Source organism: Dromaius novaehollandiae, chromosome 6, assembly GCF_036370855.1.
Source record: "Dromaius novaehollandiae isolate bDroNov1 chromosome 6, bDroNov1.hap1, whole genome shotgun sequence".
In the NCBI taxonomy this organism is placed as follows: domain Eukaryota; kingdom Metazoa; phylum Chordata; class Aves; order Casuariiformes; family Dromaiidae; genus Dromaius; species Dromaius novaehollandiae.
In genome coordinates, this window is record NC_088103.1 from 30,974,778 (window position 1) to 31,001,989 (window position 27,212).

Genomic DNA, 27,212 nt, shown 5'->3' on the forward strand with positions numbered 1-27,212 from the left:
AAAAATGCTTGGAGGAAATTCCTAGAAATTTTTTTTTTAAGTGAAAAGGTCATATCAAATATAGTTTGTGGCTTCAGTCTTTAGATTGGTGATTCATATCCCAATACACAAAAAACCCTATTTTGACAGGAGAAGTTGAAGAAATAAGATCAGTTATATAAAATTATCCTGCTCATTTATTGTAGCTGCAGTATGGCTTTCTGTTAGCCCTTCTGTGTGCTTTGTCCATATGAATTCCCAGGGACTTAAAAGTTAAGTTTGAGTTTTCATGTATTCCATGTAGTATGCTCAAATAGTTGTGGTTAGATCTGCAGTGGCAGGAGGTTTGTATGTGTTCTGTAGGACATTCAATTCTGAAGACTGTTCTGAAGAAAATAAAAAAGCCATTGAATGTATTCTGTTCATAAAACTTCTATCAGCACAGATTATAGGCTGCATAGTCAGGGGCTATGGCAATTTAAAAAAAGTAAGGAAGGAGCCTGTGAAGAACAGTAGAAGATACCATTATTTCAAGATTTCTCAGCCTTCTCTAAAGTCAAGTTCTGAACTTAAGATCTCTGAGTTTTTCTTCTATGTTTATTTTTAACAATCTGGCAGCTGAGTTAAGTAAGTACTTTTTGTGTTGAGTAATTTGGTTATAGTTAAAGTGTCATTCTTAATGGATGACATCTAAACATTATTATTCTCCATTCCGTATCTATATCCTTTACACCCAGGAACCGTTAAGAGTATCTATGCTACTGGGAGAGCTTTGTGGACTCCATTAACTAAGAGTATCTACTTGCTCACTCTTAATTAGACTAGAGAATGAAATCTATGTGTAAATTACTCTCAACTTTGATATAAGTAACACTACACCTGTGCTAAAGCTCCACAGCACACAACAAAAATTAGTCCACAACTGGAAGACAGTAGGAGATGTGCAGATTTCCTGCGTGCACCGAGCTGCCAGGAAGCTTTGCTGTTTTAGCCAGCAGATGTCCCTGTTAACCTCAGGCAGCCTCTGCAAGAGGTGTGCACCAACTGCAAAGAATTTTAATTTACGTTGTTTCACTGTGATATTAAGTGACCTTGTCATTGTGTAAAAATCATTGAGTTTTTGCTTCTAAAACTCTCCAGAAATACTTCTAGACCTTTTAAATTATTTTTGTTCCCAAACATGCTATCGTTATTATTATTTCAGTTCTAAAATTCCTAAAAATAATTTGCTCATATAAACTTTTATTAACTTCTACTGGTGTTTGCCTTTAGACAGAACAAAGTGCATTAGGGAGACATTCTATTTTAAAAAATTTTTATATTGCAGTCTCTACCAAGATGTCCAAATGCCTCTGGCAATGCATCAAGCAGAATAACTAGTGTTTATCATGTACTATTTGTCTGGTGGGAGCTCCTCAGTCCTGGATTAGTCTTCAGGGAAGTTTTGTCTCAGATTCTGTTATTACTGAATTCTGCTCTAACAAGAGTCTGTGGATCACTATTTCCTTCCTTGAATTTTCTGTCGTCATACGGAAATCAGGATTTGAGGCCCTGTAGCATTTGAATATGAGACTTGTCTGAGGCAGGGCGATAAAGAGAGCCAAGGACAGGGTCAGGGTGTTCATCAGACAGCACCGCTGGGGAAACGTGCTTCTGTATTGCGCAGTGCAAAAGTTTCCTTCCTCTGTGAAATGAAGCCTCCTACGAGCTAAAGGAATGCATAAAGGAATGGCATGGCACGGGATGCTGGTGTTATTGCGTGTTTCAAGAAAATAGTTTAGATATTCCTTCCTTTCTTCCCAGAATATAAAGTAAAATGTAATAGCTGGGACAAAGAAATCTTCCAGAAATTATCTTAAAGGCTCACACATTAAAGAATAACTGATGTTACTGAGGGACTCTAGTTTCCGAAATGGGGCTTCTGTAAGGCCTCTGGGATCACAATTACCTCGCAGTATTGACACAATCTCATAAATGAAGGAATGTGAGATAGACTATATGAAAGATACCACACTTCCCGAGCTTTTGAAATATACTCAAGACTTTATGGTCTATTTAACCTCTAAGTGAATTCCTTGGTAAGTTTTGATAAAAAGCTTCATTTGACCTTGTCATATCGGGATACCCCTAATAAAAGTATTTAGCAGGAGACAGAGGCATTACAGCGAGGCTAAAACACTTGACACTACTCCAAATCTCTGTTAAGTCTTATTACACAAATTATTTACTTTCTGCTCAGATCTAGGATTCAAACAGTACCAGGCTTCAACCTAGTATAATTAATTCAGCAAAGCTTGCTTTTGTTAAGCTTTTAGACAAGCTCAGTATCAGAAGTTCCTTATTCTATTCACACGTTGGCATTATAGTAAATTTTGGAATTTACACTGTTCCTTAGGTGTAGTTATTTCTTTGCCTTTTTACTCCAAAGTATTAACTGCAATAAGAGAATATGTAACCAGATACTGAAGTCTGAGTAATTTCCACTAACTTTCTTCCACCACTGTTAGCGGAAGTACAATTTGTATCTGCTCTTGTTTGATTTTTTCAGGGAGAAAACTGCTATGAGGGAGCTGTGGGGCAGGCTGCACACTGAACGTTTGAGCTGATGTGGCAGGTTGCACGCTCTAATTTAAGCAGATCCCAGAAGAACCTGGTGGTTCGGCCGGCCACAAAGTGAAGAGGCAGGTTGGATCTCATTCATGAGTACGGGTTGGCCTCTGATAACCGACAGCCCGTCCAGCTACAGCCCGGATGATGCTTCCAACCCAGAGGTCTTGTGACCTGGTCTGTTGTGAAGCAGTGAAACGCCTTCCCCTCACAGGACTCCCTAAGATTAGAAGTGTTTGTCCTTGTGCTGCTGGGATGCTCTGAATAAAAATACTCTGTGGCAGGAGGTTAGAGGCACGACAGCTCAGCTGGAACAGAGGGCATCACTAGTTTCTGCTTCAAATTTTCCATAACCATTACAAAGTAACTTAGGGAAGGAGAAAATAGTTTTCATCCAACTTAATGGCTAGCTAAGTCAATTTAGAAGATAATCTATTGGACTAATTCAGGCACTTCCTTTGGTCATTAGTATTTTGATTATTTTTCCTGCTCATTTCATCTTCTATTAGCCATGATGAACCACGAGGTAGAAGCTGATGGAAAAGGTACTTGGGGGTCACAGACTAAAACAGCTCCATATGAATCCATGAGACAGCTGAGATCTCAGCAAAGCATATTGCCTCAAAGCCTTTCAGGACTCCAGGATTTTTAATATGTCTTACTCTATGTCCTTAATATGAAAGGAATCAAAATCCCCAAACCTTTCCCACTTTCACAGGTTTATCAGCTCATAAGAATGATGGCATTTAACTATAAATCTCTCTTCTCTCTAAAGCTATTCGAAGTAGTAGGTCCACAGTGGAGATGGCAATGCCACTGATTTCTGTGAAGCCATAAGCTTTACACCACATCTGTAGAGCCAGAAACTCCCTGGAGTAGCCTTACGGTTTTTATGGAAACCTTCACTTGTTTAACATCACCACTGCTGATGAATCTGCGTAAGTCAGCTAGAGCAATAAAAGCAGTATGTATACAGCAACATAAGAAACTGCAGATTATATTATTCTAGGATGATTACAATATAACCTTCTGTACTATCATACTACCATTTAAAAATATACATAACATGTAATTGAAAAAATAAGAATGTAAGCCAAAACAGGGAAGAAATATATTTCCTTGTCAGGCAGTGAATCTGAAATTTTAGTTCTTTACTGATACATGAACAGATTAGTAACTATTCTAATTCTAGACAGTGTTTTATATGAAACTTACAGTTGGCTAAAATCTTTCAAATTATGCCTTTGATGATGCTCTGTGTTATTTACAGTATTTGCTGTTTTACGTAAAGTATGAGAAATACTGGCAGTAGTATTTTCAAATCGTGAAGGCAAACTTGTAAAGGCAAAGCAGCATGTGACAAGTACGCGAAGGAGGAGTAAAATAAGGTATTGTCTTAAAATTAGTTTATTTCTTTAGAGTTCACATAAAAATAGTGTGCAGTCCATTTGATATCCAAAGCTGATATTCAATGTTAAAATGAAAAGCAGTGTGCAATTAATATAAAAATTCTAGAGTTTATAGTGAAGATGCCACTAGTTTTAGTGTAATAATAGGACCAAAATTCACAGGACTCTACCTGTTTTTGAGGACTCCAACTATTTTTGATCACAAATAGCGAATAGGTTGCTTTTTCTTATAAGAAGCTATTTTAAAATAGTGTGTGAAAGAAAGTTTCCAATTGATCTTAGGTTTTTAAGTTAACTACACAGATCAAATTGGCCATTATCAGAGGCAGAAATGCCCTGTTACAGAGAATTCTGCTGATAGTTGTGGTAAGATACAGAAGTTTAAAATCAGCAAGAATAAAAGAAAAGTGAGTCGGAATATGAGAGAGCTTGATGGTGAACAGATAATTAGTATATGCGACTATATGTGTTTGTACAATAATAGTACACTTACATATACAAAAACTGTATATATACAAAAAAAGAGCAGAATGACAGATAACCATGGTATCCAAAGAATTTTTTGGCTTTTGCTTTTTTTTCTTATTTGCCCTTTAAGGTCACTTTCAATCATTTTTGATACATAAGGGTGAGCCATTTGACAATTCAGGGTTTCTGAAATATATGAAAATATTTTTAGAATGCTTGCCACTGCATAAAACCAAAATGTTAATGGCCTCACTAAGTCAAATTAAATTTTAATGGCCATGGTTTAATTTTTCTTTTAGCCTGTTCCCATCCTTTAAATAGCATTAAATGTGATTCAGTTGTCTTCTAATATCACAGCTGACCTGAATAGCCTTTTCAATTAGCCTTTTAGATGAAGCAAATCTGATACATTTTAAATAAATAAAGATCTCTTTTTATTGGCTAAATGCTGATATTCACAGCTCATTTAGTCCATTTATTGAGATGCAATGTCAAAAGAACAACAGTTTCTTTGTGTAGTGTTGGTGAAGTATGTGTAGAGATGAGACAGAAAAAATTATAGTTTCTTTGCTTTGTAAATAAATGCAGTTTAAGGAAAAGGAACTGCAATAGACCTATTTAAGATTTTAGGATGTATTATTAAGAAATTAAGATTTTTTTTTTTTTGCCAAGAAATTGTGTAACTTTAAAACATTTTAGGAAGTGGTAAGTGGGAAAAGTAGTGAGCTAACAATGTGCAGTTCCCTCCTAAGTTTATTTGGACATCTTGCAAATAATCTAATCTCAAAACAGTATATGGATGTGCCGCGTTCTTTAAATCCGTTCATTCTATATTAATGTTGTATGATTTGATTTTTTCATAGATAATTTTAGTGTTTACAGTGTAATATGCCTATTACTTATACAAAAAGTAACTGAAATTTTTAGAAAGCTACTCTGGTTCATTCGGAAGCATCTTTAATGTTTCCGTAATTCTGTTTGATGTTTGTTCTCATTTTTGGACAACAGGTTCTCAATATCTTCCCTATATAACGGGGACTACCTACTGTGATAAAAACTTTCACAGTGTATGGGGGCAGAAGTGGGGAAGGATCCCTCTGGGTTGAATGCTCGGCATGGGATACAACAAAAGCAATCTGAGGTGTCTGCTTTGTAGAAGGGTTGGGAGGAGGAGGAGGTGCTGCCTAGATGTATCCCTTGCAGATGCTTTGGTCATCAAAGTGTAAGGGAGTGGTATTGCCATTAGCTAGAGAAGATTTCAGTACTGTCTTCGGTTTTGCCATTTTAGTTGCTTTCAGGAGCGTCAGATTATAAGCATGCCCACAAGTAACATGCTCTCTCCCGGTGTAAAGTCCCAGCTCTGAAATAAACACCCATTTATCCTGCTGGTTGGCTCCTTAGAATCACCTAAGTGGAAAGCAGCCGTGGCTGCTGTGGCTACGCGTGCCAAGCCCCAGCTGCTTGTGCAGTCGTGCTCTTTAAGATAATAGACTATTGGAGTTTGAAAACTTTGAGACAAAATTTGTATTATTTAGACAACTGCCTAGGCAAGTTTGCCAAAGTGAATGTTTTGTAAAATTATAAAAAAAGGTGTAATAATGCAGCTGTTTATAATCCCAATATATCAGTGAAACAATATACTTAGCAACCTATATTCTACTGACCATTCCCTTTCTCCTGTGGTTAGATACCAGAACAGTGATTTTTATTTAGAACAGTTAACATATGCAATACTGGTATTAGCATTCTGCAAATGAAGCATATGAGTGACTAAGGATGCCTTACACTGGAAACACTTCTCTGTTTTCTTGGAAGGGGAAATCCTTTGCCCTTCCTTTAAAAGGATTCTCCGCAATAGACTCATTTTTCAATATGCATAAAGCACATGTATTAAGTTAGCTTAAAAAAGGTTTGTTGCATGGGACATAGGCATAGTGCTAATACACTTTGTGCAGGAAAGCATTTCATCCAAAAAATCCAATCTCTTCTACACTAGATTGAACTCCAATGGACCCAGGCATTATTAGAAAATACAGCCTGGAGGAATGGGAGGCTGTGTGAGACAGAGCATGCCAGTTGTACTAAGACTGACTTACCAGTATAATTTTATAAACTGGAAAATCTGCTTCCTACAGTAAGGGTGAACTATTGCTCTTTGAATGCCTTAGTAATTTGGGAGTACATTAGTATGATGTGTCATGGGGGAATAAAAGCTGTTCTGATTAAAAGGAAATTGTACAGATAATTGGTACCTTATAATAACATGTAAGGAGAAGTATTCACACTGAATAAGCTTCGTTTTCAAAATCTGTAGAGAGAATGGCAAGTAACTTTACAAGAATGTCTCAGGCAAGATCAATAATAATAACCTTAGAACTATTCTGTAGCAGTTGTTATATGTGTTGCAGGTAATTTGAAGGGCATAAAACAGTGTTCATCTGCAGTTGTTTGCAGACTGATTCTTCTTCATCCTACTGATATCTGATTTTAATGGTAGGAATGGTTAATGATATTTAATGGTATCAATATGCTAAACATATGAATATGAATATGAACATCCCCCTCTAATTTTCAGTACATTTTGGATTTTATCACTTACATCCTTCGCTATGTGTAAGGAAGCCTAAAATCAGCAAAGATTTCATCAACTCTTTTTGAAATTTTTCTTTACAATAGTGGCTTTTGATTGATGGTTTTTTTCTGAGATATACTGGGGGACAGTAGATTACTATTTAGGAAGAGGTTTGATGAAGGGATGGTGGCAATGTGAAAATTGCAAGCAAAAATAAATCAGTGGTGTTATAAAACAGCTCATATACAGAAACTAAGATAGTGAATAAAGTAGATTATACATTTATATCTACATCTAGTTGGAAAATATCTGTGAAAATATTTATAAGAATTGTCTGTTTTCTGTGAAATTTTTCATTTTTTTCATTGAAAAACTGGACTGAAATATCATTTTCTTTCCTGGTAGGTGCTATAATTCAAGTGATTTGTACTCTTTTTGTGAAATGAGTTCTTTATTCAGAATTTCTCTTTTATGAAAAGCCTCAGCTGTAGAAGTCTTATACTATTTTGTCTCCTTTCACCTCAAGAAAAGAGTATGTGTATTGTGGAAGGTGTAGTCAGAGGCACAGAAACCTCTGAGAGAGGTGTTGCAGTGGTTTTTCAAGATCATTGAAATATTTTGATTCAGGCTTTCACCAAGAAATTGAGATGACAACATGAATTAAAACAGTTCTTGCTCATTTATATTGACCGTACATGCAAATTCTTCTGCTTTCCTACATTTTCCTGAGCAACTCTACTAAATCTTCATTGTTAGCAATAAATTCAGTGATTAGAGAGAGAGAGAGAATAAACTATCAGCTGTAATTATCACTAAGAGTTTGTAGTAAAATCAAGCACAAGCAAATATTCTCTGGTCATTAGTAATTTTTCATGGTTGGGTTTTTGGTATTCTGCATGGATATTCCTGGGAGGCATCAGATTTTCAAGTACTGCTTTGAACACCGTCAATAATCCAGGTGTCTCTTATAAACATTTAGCATGAAGGCAGCTAATATTATGCATTGATTTTGAAATGCTCAGCCACTGAATTTTAAGACTCAGACCAAGAAGTTTGGTAAAGTGGATATTTAAAAGACACTATGTGAAACTGTTTAAAGTATTTGCTGTAAATGAGTGCTAAGGATTTAGTGGACTGTCTCACAATACATAGCTGTAGAGTAAAATATATTCATGATGGCACATAAAACTGGTAAGTAAAAATCTTTTTCTAAAAGTTACAGAGCATTAGGTACAAGTATTAACATAGTGGAATACATAGAGGAAAAGATGAAGTAACAAGATAAAAAGAAGAATAGAAGGGAGATTTGAGATCAGGTGACAAGATAAAAGAAAAACATAAAGAAGAGCAGGTCAAATAAAGAAGTTACATGGCTTTGAATAGATGAGGTGCTTAGTTTGTTAGATCGTTCTCCTGTTGCTTAGATTTTTTTCTATAAAATAGTTTCATTGGAGTACACCTGCTAAAAAGAGGATGCCTTACAAAATCCCAGCAACTCAAAGTGGGAATGATATAAAAAGAGACAGATAGTAACCAAAAACTTGTTTAGAGCAATTGAATTTTTTCCTTCTCTTTCAAAGAGCTGCTCATGGTGCTTGGAGAAAATACAGTGCACACTTAAAAATCCTTAATGACCTCATCCTTGTCCCAAACAAAGGTGAGGGAGAAGGCTCTGTGTGACCTCATTATTGTCCCTGAGCTTTGCCTTCTCACTTAGCTCGGGAAGGTCAAAGTGCAAGTAAGACTTAAAAATTGTATTTCCTCATGTGAACATATGTGTGAAGAAACAGCAAGCTTCCTTTGAGACATGTCATTTGTCTTGTAGAATATCCTTTCCTGACTTCTATGGCCATGAAGTGTCTTTGGCACTGATTTCTGTTCAGCAGGTTCCTCTGAGGCTGTTTTCTTCCTTTACGACCGTCCCTAGATTCCTCTCTACATGCATCTACAAGGACATGGGTTACTGCTTAGGTGGGAAAGTAAAAGTTGCCACAGCATTTTCAGTGTCTCCATACCTAAGTGCAAAGCAGAGTCTTTGAGGAAGTCTGGCATGTCACTCAAACACTCAACGCATTTTTTTTCCTTCTTTGGCTTCATTAAAGGTGTGCTTAGTGCATGGGTTATGCCTCAATTTTCCTGCGCAAATGTGTCAGCAGCTGTAAGGATCCCTTTGAATTTTTTCTCTTCTCTAAGGGGTATGGATCTTTGTAACACTGAGAGAGCTGCAAAAGAAATTGGTACTTTTATCTAAGGCAAATCCAGTCAAAACTCTGCCAGCAGTCCTAAATGAAGTTTCCAACAGTAGGGTCAGTTGTAGCACTGACAGGCCAAGGTTAGTCCCCGCTTCTGATTAAGAGATACAATTAATATGTCAAGAAAGAACAATGTTAATGACTCCTAAGCAGCTTTCAGTCAGACACGTGTAGAAATACCAGAAAACAAGCATCTATTTCTTACTTTGGTTCAGACAGTTGCAGTTAAGCATCTCTCACTTATAAACTCTGTTGTCTGTCCTCAAGCAATTCAGGAGAGAAATAGAAATAATTCATTATGCTTTGTTTGCAGTTCTCTTCAAACGTGTGTTGCTTGGCCTGAGAACCTTTTGATGCCTAAAGTGTTTTCAAGGATATTTCATACTATTCATATAGCAAGATAATTTTGTTTGTTAGTATGCTTCACTCCTAAGTGTTTCAGGGCATCTACTCCAGAAATGAGGTTGTTTTGAATGTTTTACTATTAGTGAGCAGTTACTTAGCTGAAAAATATTCTTCTATGAGTCACTGTTTGCAAAAGATATTTTGCAGGCCCAGATACCAGACAGTTCACTGGGATTACTTAGCTGAAGAAAGTGATCTCAGTTTGCAGGATCAAGCACCGAACTGGTTGTTGTTTAGAGTCGGAAGACTAAAACGCAGTTCTAATTATAATATATATTACACAGCATTGCTTTTGCCATTTCTAGAAAGTTAGCTTGAAAACAAGATATTAATAGCAGAGTTTACTCATTGCTGCTATTTACTCTAGCAGAAGTCAACATTTATGATAGGCTAGCTAGTTGCTGTAAGTATGGTTGACAGCACGAGCAAAGAATGAGGTTTTCCTGGCAGATAATCGTGAGGAAAGTTGCAAGCACCAGTGACCTTGTATTGTGCTCAGAGCAACCACAGTTTGGATGAGGTTGTGTTGCAGATTGCTGTGAGCCAGAGCAGCCATAACATTTTAACTCAGTGTGGCATGATCATACTAGTAGCATGGGGAGATGATAATGAGGAGGTAACTGCTGACTGAATTTTGTTTTATTAGGATGTGATTCAGAAAGGACAAGTTTTACACGTCAAATAACACAGGGGAAAAAAAAGTTGTAGGAAACTTCCAAATTAAAAGATAGAGCTAGACTTCATCCTTATAGTTGCTTTTACTGCTTGGGGATGGCAGAATTTATCACAGATTGTTGCTATTCTGTAGGAGAGTTGGGGGAAACATTTCAAGCAATTTTTTTAAAGAAGGGAAAATCAACACTAAATAGAGAACAGCAAAACCTGATAGGATAGGCACAGTTATAATCATCAGATATGATAGCTGTCTTATCATACTGCAAGGGGTAACCTGGAGAAAACCACCAAAACCACTGAAACCTTATGGTCTCAGAGAGAACCTCTTCTCATGTGCAAGTTTTGTAAACTCATATTAGTTGATAAGCTAATAACCTTACATGCTGTATGTTATGCTAACAATCAAAGTCTGCAGAAAATTTGCCTTATATGTTGGCCTATCTTGTATTTAGACACAGTTCTAGTGGGTAAACACAGCTAAGTTTCCTGGTAATTTGATTCTGTTGCAGAGGTTACTGTGTCCAGTTGCACCTAGTTTGTTGCTTTAGTAATGATATCCTCATTAAACACTGCTGCTCATGAAATATCTCGTGTTTGATATTATAGTATGCATTCATATTACTATTAGTAGTACTACATCCAGACTTAGTAAAGGTAGGTCATGCCTCCACCACTCAAACATCATAAATGAAACATGAAAAAACTATTGGTATATTCTAGCTAAATGACCTGATGTCAGTGGGAGTCTTGACATTGATTTCAGCTGAATCATAACCAAATAGATGGGTGTTCTCATCTGATTGAGAATTTACACAGGTAAGAAATGGTGACCCAGGAAAGGTATCTTCACATTTCACCTAAATAAATAAAAATATGCAACTACCATGAGAGTATAAAGATGCCCTTAAAATACTCCCCAAATTCTGGGGAAATTACTTGAACTCACGTAACAATGCAAGTTGAAAAAGTCAGATTGTATTTGGAAAGAAGCCAGATCAAGAATATAGTATTCCAAGAAATGACATGGCTGGCTCTGAGAGGTTCTCTGAAAATGTACGGGTAGAACTCTGCAATATCTGGATCAGGAAAAAGGGCACAGAAAGAACATTCAAAAGTATTGTTCTCAAACAGAATGTCTTTTGCCATGCTTTGGGATTTAGGAAGTTGTTTAGTAATAACCCCAGAACTTTTCAATTTAGGATTAAATCAACTAAGTCTCCTTAATGAGCTCCTTAGACTGATGGAGGGACATGTCTTGAAGCAGAGCAAGGGAATTTGGTAAAGGAGGGTGATAAGATTTCAGCAAAGCCAATCTGCTATTGGACCTCTCTGGAGAGATTTACTTAGGGTAGAAGGTAGATTTAATGACAGGCCTGTCTATGCTTACAAGGGTTTTCTGGTGTGCTTATACTCATCGTGTACGTTGGCAGCCTTTCTCTGCGGAGATGCACTGTCCCTTTGCCAGTATAGTTTAAATGATTTTTTTTTAATGGAATAACCTATATTGGCCCAAATGTATAACTATTTCAGCTCCATGGAACTGCTGGTTTGTAGTGTGAGTTTTCACACAACACAGCTATCTTGGCAAAACAACGATGTAGACCAAGTGGACAAGTTTTGCTTTCCAGTTTATATTTGAAAACTGACTGCAAAAATGACATTTGTTCTATCTCAGTAATTTTGAAGTAAAAGATACTCACTTTAATAGTGAATACTATTTTCTGTGCAGCAGTCTGGTTTTATAAATGTATCCCATAGTTTAAGAGTAAACCGTTCTTCTCTTAGACAAAATTGGTAGATTATGCAGTTCAAATTAGGTCTCGGAAAGGGAGCAATCTCATTTTCTTCAGATTATGCCCTCTGAGAAATTCCCAACGACCTCACTTGCAGTAGGGGTATGCAAGTATAGTTATGCAAAATGTGAGCCCCATCCTGCTAATGCTTCCATGTAAAGCTACATGCCACAGTTCCATGTAAAAATTCAAGCAAGTGAGCAATGTCATTGAAGCTAAAGGGATTGTACCCACGCTTGGAGTTTAACCTGTGCATAATTTTTTTCAGAAGCACTTCAGTAAAACTTTAAATTCTCAAGGCTAGCCTTGGACTCAGCACCCTGCAGCTATAGGCTAGCAACCATAAAACTGTTTAAATTCTAAATTAGCAGATACCATACTCTGTTAGATGGAACAGATGAATAAAATGTCTTTAGATAATTACAACTGAAGTAGAACTATACATAGGAACTCCATTTTGCCACAAAATGCCAGAAAGGTCAACTTCATAACTCAGCTTCTCATGTCTTTGTGACTGACCCACATGCCTCCACAATTATCTGCTCCCCTCAGCTGCCACACCATCAGCTCAAACAAGTCTCGGTCCTATTTTATGTTAGAAATTGGGGTGCTTTTTTTTGTTGTTCCTTTTTTTGGCAGATGTGAGTAATCTATTTCTCAGTTCAAGGAAGTTTAATAGAAAAACTGTCATGTTTACATAACTTCCAGTACAGCTGAGCAAGAAGCAAATAGAAACCTTTCTTTTTATGGTAGGTTGATTCTATATATTGTCCGATCACTGTCAGATAAGTGAAACCCAGGCCAAGCATCTAATATCATTCAGACGTTCTGAAAATGTGCGTGTTTCCTTCCTTGTATGAGCATTGATAGTGTCTTTTAAATTGTTTAAAGGGAATGTTTTGATTTTTGGAAATGCCAAAGTAGACATATATGGAAAAGAACATTTTGATGGAAGTTTCTGTCGTAAATATGGCAAGGGAATAATCCACTTGCAACTCTCAAAGGAGTTAGCCGGAGAAAATTAAAATGGGCTGGGATTAAATGTGCATTTTAACTCTGCTACCAGAAAGCTTCAGCACAGCAAATATTGTTGCTATTAAGCTATTTGTTAATTTTATTATAGTGTCAGTATAGAAAAATATCTTTTCCTTTCTTCTTTCAAAATAAAATATCATCTCCTGAGTATTAGTTTATATATATTAATGAGATTCTGAGTAAGTAGAATAGAAATACAGTTCCAAACCAAACAATTCTCTTTTGGACAATAAAAATCTGAACTAGTAAATGGAAACTGCTCTAGTGGCAAAATCTTTTTTCCAGTGGTTAAAAAAATGTAAGTGCGATGAATAGCTTCATAAAAGCATTTTTTGAAATATACAGCTTTTGTAATTAATAATGCAGACTGTTGTCTACTTATTTCAGTAAATAATTTGAATGCCGCTGACCTTTCTATTTTCCCTGCTGCATTATTAATGATACTGAAGAGATCACCCAGTTATTGTTCTAGCAAATATATCCTGCTTAGCTGAGGTTCAGTTTTACCGCTAATGCTGTTTAAAATGTGTCACCTGAGTAGATTATGTACAAGCTGAGACAGAAGCAATAAGTTGGGCAGCTTCCTGACTGCACAAACTCAGAATGCCAATGTATTTCAACAGTTCAGTTCCAACTTCAGACATTTGGAGTAAAAGTATTATCTGTAGCCAGCTCTTAATTATCAACATCTAAATATGTCATGATGACAAACTTTGCTGGTGTTCTGACAAAAAGCAGAAATTGGAAACAGGACCTCAATTTGCCTTGATTCAAAGTGATCTATATACAATGGTTAATCCAGATCTGGAAGGATCTGTCTCTCCCACTTTGCAGGAGCCTGTCCTGAGAAGGGCTGATCACCAGCCACCTCCAAAGAAATCAGACAGTATAAATGTGTTCACCCCAGTCCATTAGTGGTTCTCCTGCAGGAAGACCAGATCAAATCCTGAAAACCATAACCCTCTTTTCATTATCTTATATGAATTTCTCATTGGAGAGAGGTTATTTTCTTTTCTTTTTACAAATTTCATCATAATCTCTGAGATATCTGGCATTTTTGAGTGCACTGATCTCTTTGTTGCATTCTTTATAAGCAGAGGCTGTTGAATTTCCTTGGCTTTCACTTTGAATAACTTTAATGTCTTTGTTAGGCCTTTGAATTAGGGACCAGGGATTTCAAGGTGTCTGAGTAGATTTAGTCCGAGATTATTGTTCTTATAATTAATAAAAGCATTGTACCTTTTCTCCAGTTAAGTCTGATTCTCCAGCACTTACTAAATATTGGAATGTGTTTTTTTTCCCCCTGCAGATTTCAGAATATTTAAAATTTTATAATTGTTGGTAACCAAATATACTGTACCAGTATCAGTGTTTTTTAAGAGTGAGAAAGTTTACTGCATGTTAGCATATAAAGTATGCTGACAGGAAAGTTTGCACATGCAAAACTAGATAGATGTTTTAAGACTAAAGTATCATCTTCATACTCTTATATTTCAGCTGAGTACATGAGATCCCAAAGCCACATCAATACTCATTGGAGTGTATTTCTTCTTCAAACAGCGTTGCAGGGATTTTGCTTCAGCATTGATTGGCACTCAGCAAAATTTATGTATGCAGGAAGTTTCTATGATGTCATTTGAAATGCTTGATTGGAAAAGAGTGTAATTTAAAGGATTTGCCAAGACAGCAAAAGCAAAACTTCAGCAATGTATTTTATGACTTTAAATAAAACTGTGACAGATTGGTATGGTACATTTCATAAGCTTTAAAAGCTTGAAATTATATGGACAGATTCCAGGTACAGTTGCATTATTTACAGGAAATTGAGACAGCCCTCCCAGGGATTCAAACCTTAGTTTTGTTTTGGATGGTAGAGTAGTGGATTTACTTCAGACATAGAAATCTGAGAGTCTAGAGCTGTTAGCAGTAAAAAGTGTTGTTATGCCCAAGCCAAAGCAGAATAAATCTTCAACATTAGGGTATAATCGAGGACAGCTAAGTTTATGTGCCTGAAAGCTAGAAAAGAATATTGCCTACACACAGGTAGCCATACTTTCTAATTAAGAAGTAGATGTCTAAATTCTTGTATTGCCAACATCTTACTTTCTCTTGGTAAAGGACTAGTTTTATAAACAATTTTAAAATTGCCTAATAAAATTAATTGAAATTTATTTTTAGTAACTGTTTTCATAGAAAAATTAACTTTCTATAAACTTAATTGATTTCAGATTTTGTATTCCTAAGTGAAGTTAACCTGGTCAGTCAGTAGTTTCCTTTGCTAAGGAAACTTCCTTCATTACTTATATGTGTAGATCGTCACTACATATATTAGTGGCATAGAAGGTTAATTTTGCCTTTGGTAACAAAATTTGATTAAAAAATACAGTTTAGAGCTATAATTCATAAAAATATATATTGAATTGAAGTAGCTGAGGAAAGAATATTCCTAATTTAACTTTGTATTCTAACAGCTCTGAAGTTAAGGCAGAAGGAAGTTAATTTCAACGTGAGTAAATATATGGTCCTCCTCAAGATAACGCATACAAAAAATAAGTCAATAAGATTGTATGTATGTGCTTGTGGAATACTTTTCTGTTTTCTGGTCAATTTTTCTCTGGCCAGGTCTTCAAATCTTGACGTCTGTTCAATTTTTCAGAAAGCTCCACAACATAATACCATTCTTATATATCCATATATGAAGGAATCCTCATATGGATTTGCTTTAAACTGAATATGCTATGAAACAAGCATTTGGCCAAGAGTCCAAAGAAGCCAATACATAAATCAATGACTCTGCATTCATTCCTTTCAGAAGACAGGGAAATAAATCTTTTCAAGCTTTTACATTATGATATTTTCAAACTGTTAAATAATTTTTAATGCAGATAATATGATGGAGCTTTACAAGATTAGTGGATAATTTATTTTTAATTTAGCTATGCTGCCAGTCATTTAAATTCTTTGGCGAATAAGCATTTCCTGATTTCTCTTTTTTTCTCATTGCATGAAAGAAACATCAAATATCTGCTAAAGCAAAACTTGAAAAAAGACATCAGCATGACATGAAGGGGAGTACCCAGGTGTCTTGTTCTCTGAGAAATGGTGTCTAGGTTTCATTTGGGTCATAAAAGTAAGAGACACACGTACAGTCAAGCATAGCATGCCATACACTTGGTCTTTGAAAGTGCATTTAATGAGAGACTAGGTGAATGGCATGCATTACTATACTTTTTTGAAGGAATGCAGTCACTGAGAGTGAAATTAGCTTTTAAGTAAGATTTAAGTGGTATTGCACAGGTCTTGCCCTGGTTCTCCACACTTCAGTGATTTTTACCCTCAGAGCATAATTCACATAAATATTCAGAGATGTGATCCCTTCTGCTGCAGTGGGTGACACTTTTATCCTGACTTGATAAAAGAAAGATAATCTTTCAAATAATATATTACTTTGTATTCTATTAGGTGCTTTCCTAAAATTCTCCTTGGATAGCAGCTACTGATGCTCAGTAGTGCTGCTATCCTGCTGAATAAATCGGAATGCAAAAGTGCTTGTTTTGTATATCCACTACTGAAGCTATATTCCCATCTACTGTATAAGTAAAGTTCCTGCTCCTAAAGGGAAAGGGATTTTTCTATTGCTACTTCAGCACAGAGTTGGATTAACTTCAAAAATAAAATAAATAGCTTCCACAGCTATGGAAAATGAGTTCTACCTTTGGTGAATTAGAATTAGTGTTCCACTGGGCAACAAAAGTAGGATTTTAATGAAGTCTCCACCTTCAAGCACCTCTCTGGAGAAGACACCTGTGACTCTTAGCCAAATACTTGTGTCGCTCAGCTGAGTTTATGTTGAATAACTTGACTGGGTAAAGAAGCTGCTTATATACTATCTTTGGCAACTCAAACCTTGGTAGAACAAAAGCCTAATTTATAGCTGCCCAGGAGAACACTGGCTCAGTTTTACTTTGTTTTCATTTCACAGACAGTCTAATCTAAAGCTATTTTATTCTTAAATCAGCGGAAGAAGTAATTCTGCAGACAAATCTACAACAGCATGGTTTTTCATCCACAAATTGTCTCAAAATGAGTCAGAGTCTCATAACTGTATGTTATCTTTTCAGTTAAATATATCATGAAGTCAATTTTTATTTTAATTATCTTTGCTGGTGGCAGAATTTATTTCAGTTAATTTAATTTGATTATTGCCATTTCAGACATTAATCAGCATCCTATTAAACCATTGCACAAATACTAATTATCCTGAAAAAAAGCCCCATGATGTACAGTTAGGAAAGAATAAGAGAGCCAGAAATTCCAGAATTTCCCGTGTTATGGAATATAAAACTTTACTCCGTTTGCATTTAGATTTCCAAAAATACTAAACTCACATATTTTTCATCAACTGTCCTGTGGTGTGCAAACTAAGTCTTCTAGTAGGCTAACTGAATTGCCAGAGGCTAAAAGCAGAGTCCAGTTTGAAAACGTTTGCACAAATACCTCCTTCCACTCCCCAGCATTTCTGATCTCAACAGGCATTTTATACAGCATCACCGTCTATCCCATGTTAGAAGGAAGTGAGTGAACCGTGACACTGACTGTGAACCAGACCATCAAAGGGAGCTAGGATCTAACTCCCAAAAACAAAGCACGAGAGCAGAAATTAGACGAGGAAGCCAGATGCCCTTCCTCTTCAACAGAGCCCTGATCAAATGCTCCAGTATTGTTTTCCTCATTATTTCAAGCACTTTATTCTTGAAAAGCAGGGACTGACTGTATGTGTGGAGTGTATTGGGATTCATTCACTTATGGTAAAATAACAAAGGACTCCTGCCCTAGATAATCAGAATGTCAGGTGGATATGTTCCTTCACAGTTACTCATTTTTTAATATCCTTGGGCAAAATTATGATCTTGGATCATAATGGATAATTGTAATTATCCATTGCATTAAATTAGCTGTCAGTCTCTACAGCTTTGTCTTCCTATTTACCATCCTAATCCCACAAAGGAAGGCTTTGATGAGTTACAGTTCTGGAATTAGCTCAATTTATGATTCCAGGAACTATAAAACTTAAGAAGTTTACTATATCTTTGCCATAATAAATGGTCTAAATGAGGCCTTCTGACTATACAATTTGATGAATTATAAAATGAAATCTTGCCTCCGAGTTGCTATTACTCAAACTATAAAGTCCTACAGTTTTTGATAAACTGCAAAGAGAAAAGGTGTCCTCATCAATGTTGTGTCTTTGTCATGTTTAGATGGAGGTATAAACATCATGAGATCTTTACAGAGAACAGGTGAAGTCGGTGGTAGTTTTGTATCTTCAAGTGCCCCTAGCTTATTCTAGCTGACCCTCCCTCTTTCACTCACTCTGTGTTCATGAAGGAAACAGAAAGTGCACAGTGTAAGTCAGACTTGAGAACAGTTACTTTCTGCATTCTGCTGTTTCCTCTGTGTCAGTGTTTTTTGGACTCTTAACTGTGGTTGAGCTGCTTTTGCAGTTCAGCAAACCTTTATTTTCTCACTACTTACTCTGTATGTATGTGAACGAACACTGGATTGACACTGTTGAATCTAAATGTTGTTTTGAAAATGTGGAGCTGACTTGAATATTAAGGACAACTGCCAAGCTAAAGCTGAAAGTGATTTGAAGAACAGCTCATGTGTGGTATCTGGGGTTTAGCTGGTCACGAATGATAGCAATGGACTGGTATAATATTTATGCTGCCTCCTAGGCTGTTAATATTCTTCATAGTATTGATCAGATTATATAGTTGAGAGGTTTTGAGGAAATGACCTCAAATAAATGTTTTAGTATTTTATTGTAATTTGGAGGACTGTTTTTGTCACTTACAAGAGATAATTTTCCAAATTCTGTTTTTATATATATTACCCAGTTCTCACTGTTTTAAATGCTGAGAAACATTCTTATTCCTTTCATTCAGCGGAATCTTTCAACATGTAATTGCCACCGCAGAAGCCGTTTTACAGATCTGGTTCTGTTCATTTCTTTGGAAAATGCCTTGTTCCTTGCTGTCAGTAAGGAGTACCGTACCTTGCTGTCCATAGGAAATGAGAGCGTACTTTTGAGTCAGTAAAGCCACCTACTCTAGGTCCAGTTTTCAGACCTGAAAAAAATCACAGAAGAGAGTGTGCTGAAATAATTAATTTCTGATTATATTCTGAATCTAGTAAATTCACTCGGGCAAAATTTTCTGGCAATTTCTTTTATTGCTTTGCATTTGTGTTCTATTAAACTGCTGGTAACTTTTACCTGAATATGAAACCTTAGCATAGTTATTTAAGAAATTTTAGGGAATTTGTAGTTTTACAACCAACAGGAATTTGTGGATGAAATCTCTGATCACTTCGCAAATGATGGATTTTTTTTCTTCTGGATGCTAAAGGGTCCAGGATTTTACCTTCTATGTGAAAGCTCTAGCACTGTTACACTCCAGTCCTTCCAGTTTAGACATCTTTCCTCTTCAGAGTTTATCAAAAACTGTAGGACTTTATAGTTTGAGTGTTAGTAGCTCAGAATTATTTTCATATCTGGATATAGGAAATGGTTCATCTTTAGTTCAAGGTCTCACCAAGGACTGCTTAGTAAGCAAATCCACAAGCATGCCAATTACCTGGAACTTAGGATAAAATTTTATATCCCTCTTCTTCTGGGAAGGCACATAATGGTGGGAGACAGTAGAAGTACCTTAATCAGGACTGCACATATTTGAGCGAGAATCCCATGCTATTTCTATTTGGCCCAACTCAGCTCATGTCAAATAATAGTTTTACTTTGGGAGCTAGATCAGATCCAGATAGAGGATACCTCCCTAGAATATGATGTGTACTGATGTGGCATCAGTAGGGCATCACAATAGTCAGAAAGAAATCTTAGAACTATATATGTGTTTGTGCACATGTTTGATTATAGGTGCAGTTATGTTTGACTATGTATGTACAGAGGCCCCTAGAATTTTCCCTCAGGAACATGCATTTTATAGTACCTATAAATTATTTGCTTGCTGTATCTAAAAAGAATGATCATCCTGCTTATCTAAGCTTTCTCTCTGCTGTTTAAAAAAAAAGTTCATTGGGCTGTATCTCAATTTGTCCATTCCTTCAGCTATGTGTAATGTTCTGCAACATTTAATCCCTTTTCTATTGCTGCACAATCATCACTTTAGCAATTGCATTTGGTCTTCCTAGACATTTATGCATATGGCTCATCTGTTTTTAAGGAAATATTCAAATGGCCTCACATGTTTTCAGATCACTTGGGGATGTCTGTCTAGAAGCTGTCCTCCCTGCATTGCCCAAAAGAACGCTTGGAAGATGGCACTTAATTTAACATGTAATGAATTTCCATATTTCTTTGCACAAATAAAGGACTTGTCATTTTTTTTTACATCAGCTTTCAGCATTTTAGCTAGTGTCCAGCTTGCTCTACAAACGACTTTCAGCTGGATTCCATTTAATCTAAGCTTTTTGGAAGGAAGGGAGAATTATATCCTGTGATATTTTGTTCACACTCTCCATGTGCTATCTAAATCCCTGCTCCATGTAGTTCTGGTCTGGGATTCTTTAACTGTTTATCCTAGATTTCTGTATCAAAATGTGATTAAATAATAAAACAGTAGAGAAAGGGAGAGTTTAAAAATCTTACCACTTTTACGGTGAATATTGGTTGCATAGCAATTCCTGATAGCCTGATTTTTTTCGCTGTCTTTCCTGATGGCAATCATTCTCTAGCAGCTATTTCACAGCAGTGGCTTATTTTTGCTTACTCAGTGTAAAGACTGCAAATGATATGGGTAAAACACCCATTAGCATTTCTAATACCATTTGAATCTGCTAAATCTGGATATTAATAATAGTGTAAATATACTGTTTTAGTAAATACAGTCCAGTTTCATCAAACAGATTAACTCAGAACATTAGCCAATATCCAATATTTAAGAGTTCATATGCCTTCCTCCACAATCAATATTTTCCCACAGTTTTAGCAAGAGCAAAATGTTCAATCAAAAAGCAAGAGCCTGAAATCTCTGTGCAAAATCTGTTTGTATTCTCCAGTATTTGTCCTCACTTTAGTATGTCATATTTTGTGGCAGTCGAATGAGTATATGACTTGAAGATTCATGTAATTAATTATAGGTAATTAACTTGCTTCATTCCATGAACCTTAGATGAACTTGGTTCTTTATTATTTTATATAATTCATCAGATATTAAAAATAAGCAACTGTTAGTCCTCCAGAATTTTACCTATGTGCTTGACTTCATGCATGTGATTAGTTCTTTTGGTATCAGTGGAAGTGTTCTCATGTGTAAAATTCAGTAGATGTGTAGCTCGAAGGACTTGGCCCACATGAACCTCATTCAACACTTAATAAATGGAGACTGTTAGAAAAGGAACATTTTTTAAAATGGAAGTTTTCCATCTGTTTTTCTGAGAAACAGAAATAAAAGTTGGTTGTCTTCTCTTTAATCCAAGCTCTGAGAATGCAAGTCAGTGGGCCAAAGTTGTTTCCGATGATCTTTCTGAGCAGTTTCTGGAAAACCTTTTTCTTTTTTTAAATATTAAGTGCCTTATTCCTCAGCAAGAGTTTTCAAGTGTCCTTCAAAAGATGCTTTTGAGAGCTGAATAAATTAAGGACTATGGCAGGTATTCCATCTGCCATGGAAAGTCTGATACTAAATCAGATTCCTGGTAAAAATTTCTAGCCAACGAAGCAAGGTTCACTTTGCATTTCTAATCAGAAGTCAGACAAATCACTTGTTATTTAGCAAACAAGAACAGAGCTGAGATGAATCATTCAATTGTCTTCACACACAAGTAAAGTTGGTCTTGCTTGAGAAGGACTTGTAAAAACTGTAATAATCCCACTTTGAATGAAGCATGAGCTTCTGAAAACACCTAAAATGTAGCCTGTAAAGGAAAAAAAACACAGTGATCCATTACCAAATAACATAAATAAACCAAAGACCTATCTAATACAGTATTCAAAGTTTTAAAGTCAGAAAGGATTGCTGTGATCATCTAGTACTGCAAGTAGACCATTACATTAATCACATAAGTGTTTTGAAGGACTGCATCGAAGCCTTTTATCCAAGGCCAGAGGAAGATTTATGCTACTCATTCTGGTTTATTCCACAGCATTGCAACAGTTTGATTGTCAAAGAAGAGAAAACTTTTATGTCTACCAGAATATTTCTGGCTTCTATGAACATGAAGAATAACAGGTACATTTTGAAGAGTTGTCAGGGAGAAAGAATAAGACAGTGCACCTAAGAAGAAAAATCTATTGCTACAGAGACAACAAAATTAAGCTAGGAAAGAATTCCAGGGCAACAAAAAGCACCCAGATCTGACTACTCCCCTTCGTCATTCCCCAGTCTCTGGATGCCAAGCACACAGATTGGATGAGACTGTCACAGCAGTACAGAATAGAATATTTCAAAAATAAGTGATTATTCAGGAAAGTATTGTGAAAAAAGGGGAAGAATCATATTCTAGGCCAAAATCATAGACTTAAAAGAAAACTGGAGACAGAGGATGCCAGTAAAGAAAAACATAGTATTGCAAGGTTAGCTGGAAAATACAGGGCTGTGTGAAAATAGTGAGTAACGACAGACGTGGATACCATCAGAGCATAGCTGAAGAAGTGGGCTGCCCTTGGATAAGGGCCCTCACAACTGAAGGGAGCTGACTGAGATAGTGGTGGTGAACAAACTTAAGATTCAGACTGCAACGATTCAAAGAAACTTCTTTTCCTTAGTTTGCAGGCAGAGCCCAATACACTGTGGCACCACTGAGAACGGAGCAATATTTCTATGCACAATGCAGTATCAATAGTAAGGTAATAAATCAGTGTTATGACAGATCTGTCCAAAGGTACTGTGCTGTCTCTGGTTTTACTTCGATGTTTATATTTCCTTGCCATATGCCTGGGCATGAGATGCAGTTATTCTTACAAACATAGGCTGTTGCTGTTCATTTTGCATTTCACATGCTTCAAGGGGCTAGAAAGTTAAGAAAAGCTTACAGTTTTACCTAATGCAAGCACACACATGGAAATACAGTATCTTCTTCCATATCCACTTGAACACTGTATAAGCACAAAGACTGCTAAATGGTTTTCAGGTTTTTACACATAACTCACCTCTGCAAAAAAGGTAGTTCAAGCTACTCTATTACTGAACCTTTGTAAGTGGTAGAGAAATGTCACTCCGTCTTTCCTCTACTTAATTTAATTTATCAGAACTGGTGTTGTTATGCATTAGTCATTAAATCAAATCCTGAGGTTTCAAAATACTCTTGGCATGGCACAATGTCTAATCTTGCATATGCTGCCCTTATAAGGTAAGTCAATGTGATTTCCTTTACTGTCTTTTGAACCATTTATTTAAGTCTCAGTCATAATGATAGTGAAGTTTAATGACTTAGAATCTAGATTCTGTATTAAAACAATAGCAGTAAAAAAGAAAACTCCAACAACTTTAGAGTTAATTAATTGACTACTCAGACACACTTATCAGCTTTGCACAAGTTCAGTCTGCCAAGAATTCAACGCAGTTAATTAGCAGTGTTCTGTCTTTTATGGTGTTCAGGCTTGAATAGATTATTAGGACAAAACCTAAGCTGCAAATTCAGTTCTGCAAGGTGCTGGTTTTCTTTTAGCTCCAGCTCAACGAGCACTTCAGATGAGATTTAAAGGAAAGTAAAAGGAGATGTAAATGGCTCTGAATAGCAAATCCAAAATTTGAATCCATGCCTTTCCTGTTCTTAGCCTCAGAAGCCTAAACTCCCTGGTCACATCCCTGATTGCACCGCACCTAGGGGCACATAGGCTTTTGCTTCTTTACAGCCCAACACTTCCTGGCACGAGCAGATCATTTCCCAGATCCTGTTTGTGCCCAGCTGGAATCTGGACACTCGTCTGAGTGTCACTGTCAACTCCTAGAAGGCCTAGAAAATAGACAAGCTCTGAACTAGTTTCATATGCATTAAGAGGGTGTATATAATTCTTTTCCTAAAATGTCATTGCAGCTGTTTCTATTTTTAAAATAGTATTCAACTTTTATAGTAAAGCCTTGTGATTAGCGGACTTGGGCAGTGGCATGCCAGAATCACATCCCTGCATCTCCCACCATCCATTAGCATGGTAGTATCACTACCCTGGGTGAATTTATGCCACCCTGCAGTATAAAATGCAAGATTTGTAGAGCTGGGAAGAAAGAGTGTGATGCAGTGTATGCAGTTAGCTTTTAATCTTCCAATGAACTGCTGATCTGCATATAGTGAAACATATGCTGAAGTAATTCCTGAACTGGAGACAGAGCGCCTTGGCACTATCAGATCCAGTGTGTCCTTTATGTGAGTTTATGAATATCCATGGTTGTATGCTTTTATGTATATATGAAATATATATATACACAAAGACATATACACATATATGTGTGTGTGTGTGCATGTGTGTAGAAATATACGTATGTATGTTCTGTGAAGAAAAATCCTACTCTGCTGAAATCAATGGCCACTTTCCCATTAACTTCAGAGGAATGAGGATTCAAAGCAACATGTGCACTTTCCTCTATCTTTTTGCATGATTCACAAGCTGTGAGCGCTATGTATTATATAGCTTTTGAGTTTACTAGATTATTTTTTCCATTTGAGAGAGGCAATAAATTTATCTAGGAATTATTTAGTAAGTAGTACTAGTGGAAATTGGACTAAATGTTCCAGTAACAGCCTAACAAATTCAGACAATTTAATCCAGTGAGAAATAGCTCAAAGATAAGTTGAAACATAACTCTGATGATAAGTATAATTTTATTTTTTGTGCTTTTATATCAGATCTAAGCACTCTAACTTCACATATAAACAGCATTTCAATAAATGCTCTCTCTCAAGAAACAGAGAGCCAGTGAAAATCTGAATTTCATGAGATTTTATGGCAGGACTGAGGCAGGAGACTGTTGATAGGGTTAACCTAAATACGCATGTGTTGAGTACTGGAGTAAGAATCGGGAATCGACTCCTGATTCCATCAACTTCCAAGTTCTTCCTCTGCTTAATTTTTTTATAACTTTAGGCAAGTTTTCTTACGCCATGTTCTGCACCTCTAAGGTAGGAATAGTAAATTCTTTCCCTTTGAAAAAATATTTTGAGACGTGTAAGTAAAAAGTGCTATGCAAGGGCTTTGCATTATTATGGTAATTTAAAAGATAATGAATGTCATCTTACAAAATAAGTTAAAAAGCGTTATGTGGAATACTAAATGTTTTTTAACTTCTTGAGTTTGAATTGCTATTCAGATTCTAAGTCCAGACTGATGCTTTGTTTGAAACTTCTTTTGAAATCATTTCCACCTGTTTAAGCAGTTTTGACTTTGCTGCAGACATGGCACAATAGTTGCAGTATACTAAGTTAGACTGCTTGTCAAATGTAAAACCTTGGTTTTCATTTCCTTATATCTTGCTGCTAACTCTGTTCCACTATCCATCAGCTAGATGATTTTTTGTCACACAAATAGCAGTTGGCATATCTGCTAGTCAGATCTATTCCTACAAATATCCAGGTTTAAGAAATCAGATTCACTATCATAAGAGAATGAAATATTTCATTAAATTAAAAAAGATTGCACATCCTTTGTTTTGGTCAATTCCAGTTTTAACTCCTTGTGTAACAATTCACATGTTCTCTGAACACTGGACGCAGTTTTGAACTGAAACACAAATGAACTAAAACACCACATACTCTTGTGACCATCACAAGGGTAGCTGTGCTGTGTCCTGCATGGCTTATATAGCGTGACTGTTAGGCACCGAGAGAAAAATGCTTGTGCCCTGTACGTGAATATGAGGGTTTCTGTGAAAGATATGCAGGGGGATTAGACTTTTCCCACCGACACAGAAGAAGGATTTGAAGATGTGCTACACCCAGGTGCTGCTACTCCAGATCGTAGGTGTTTACTCCAGGTGCTGCGTGCCACATGCACAAAGTTTGGGGCAGGGAGCATTGGATCTGCTGCAGAAATATCTCCTGTGCTCCTTTCCCCTCAGGCTGCCCAGACCTAGGCTGGCCTGATTAGAGCCAAGGAAGAGATGTGTGTGCAGTCCCTGTGGCAGTACTTTGACCACAATGAAAACCTCATATTGGTTCTGCAAACCTCACATGAGTTGCACACTAGGATAAATACTTATCTGTCCTCAAACATTTTATAATTCAGAAGAGAAACATTCCAGATAGCTTGCTTTTGCCCATTTATTCTAATGATAGCTATATCTTAATCTGATTTAGGTTTAATACACTTGCTAAGTGAATGAAAGGCAAGCCAAATGCTTAGATTTAAATGAACAAAACCAAGAGGTTATGACATCATTTTTCTTTAAGAACATTTACAATTAAACTTAGTGTATATGGGTTTAATTGTGAAATCCTTAGTGAGTGTAACAAACAAGTTTTAGTCACATTAAGGCTGAACTGTTCTTAAAAAAACTCTGGAAAAAAATTTTGAAAGAAAAGAAATGTAAAATATTCAGACATTTTATGTCTGCCATAAAAAGGAATAATAAAATAGTCCATAATCACACTTTTGTTCATTAAAATGTCCATCAAAAGCTAAAGAAGAATGTTTAAGCCTGCAGTAGTTAGACTGGCAAGTTTATCTGAAATGGATTCATAATATGTACTATGGTATTTTGATTATGATTTTTTTTCCAGAGATGACTGAAACCTTCTTTTCTGAGACTTAAGGGGAAGAAAGAGAGAGATTTAACATCACCAAATGGATCTGCACTATCTAGCTGAACAACAGAGAAAATACATCAAAAACTTTAAATTATTGCTTAACAAAGAACACTGAAAGACCTGATAAAAGAAATAGAAGATTCCGTTTTGATTACATTTCAAGAAATATTGCTATCACTTTATCCTGCAAACTTTTTATAATGCAGCAAAAAATATTCTCTTTGAAAGTAGTGTAAAATTCATCAGGAACTTAACTCTT

The 27,212-nt window shown here is 36.2% G+C and overlaps 1 protein-coding gene across 3 annotated transcripts in view; it reads left to right on the top strand.

Moving 5' to 3' along the window:
* The window catches only part of DNTT (DNA nucleotidylexotransferase), a 169,417-nt gene that overhangs the window by 106,103 nt on the left and 36,102 nt on the right, over positions 1-27,212 (top strand). The window lies entirely within an intron of this gene.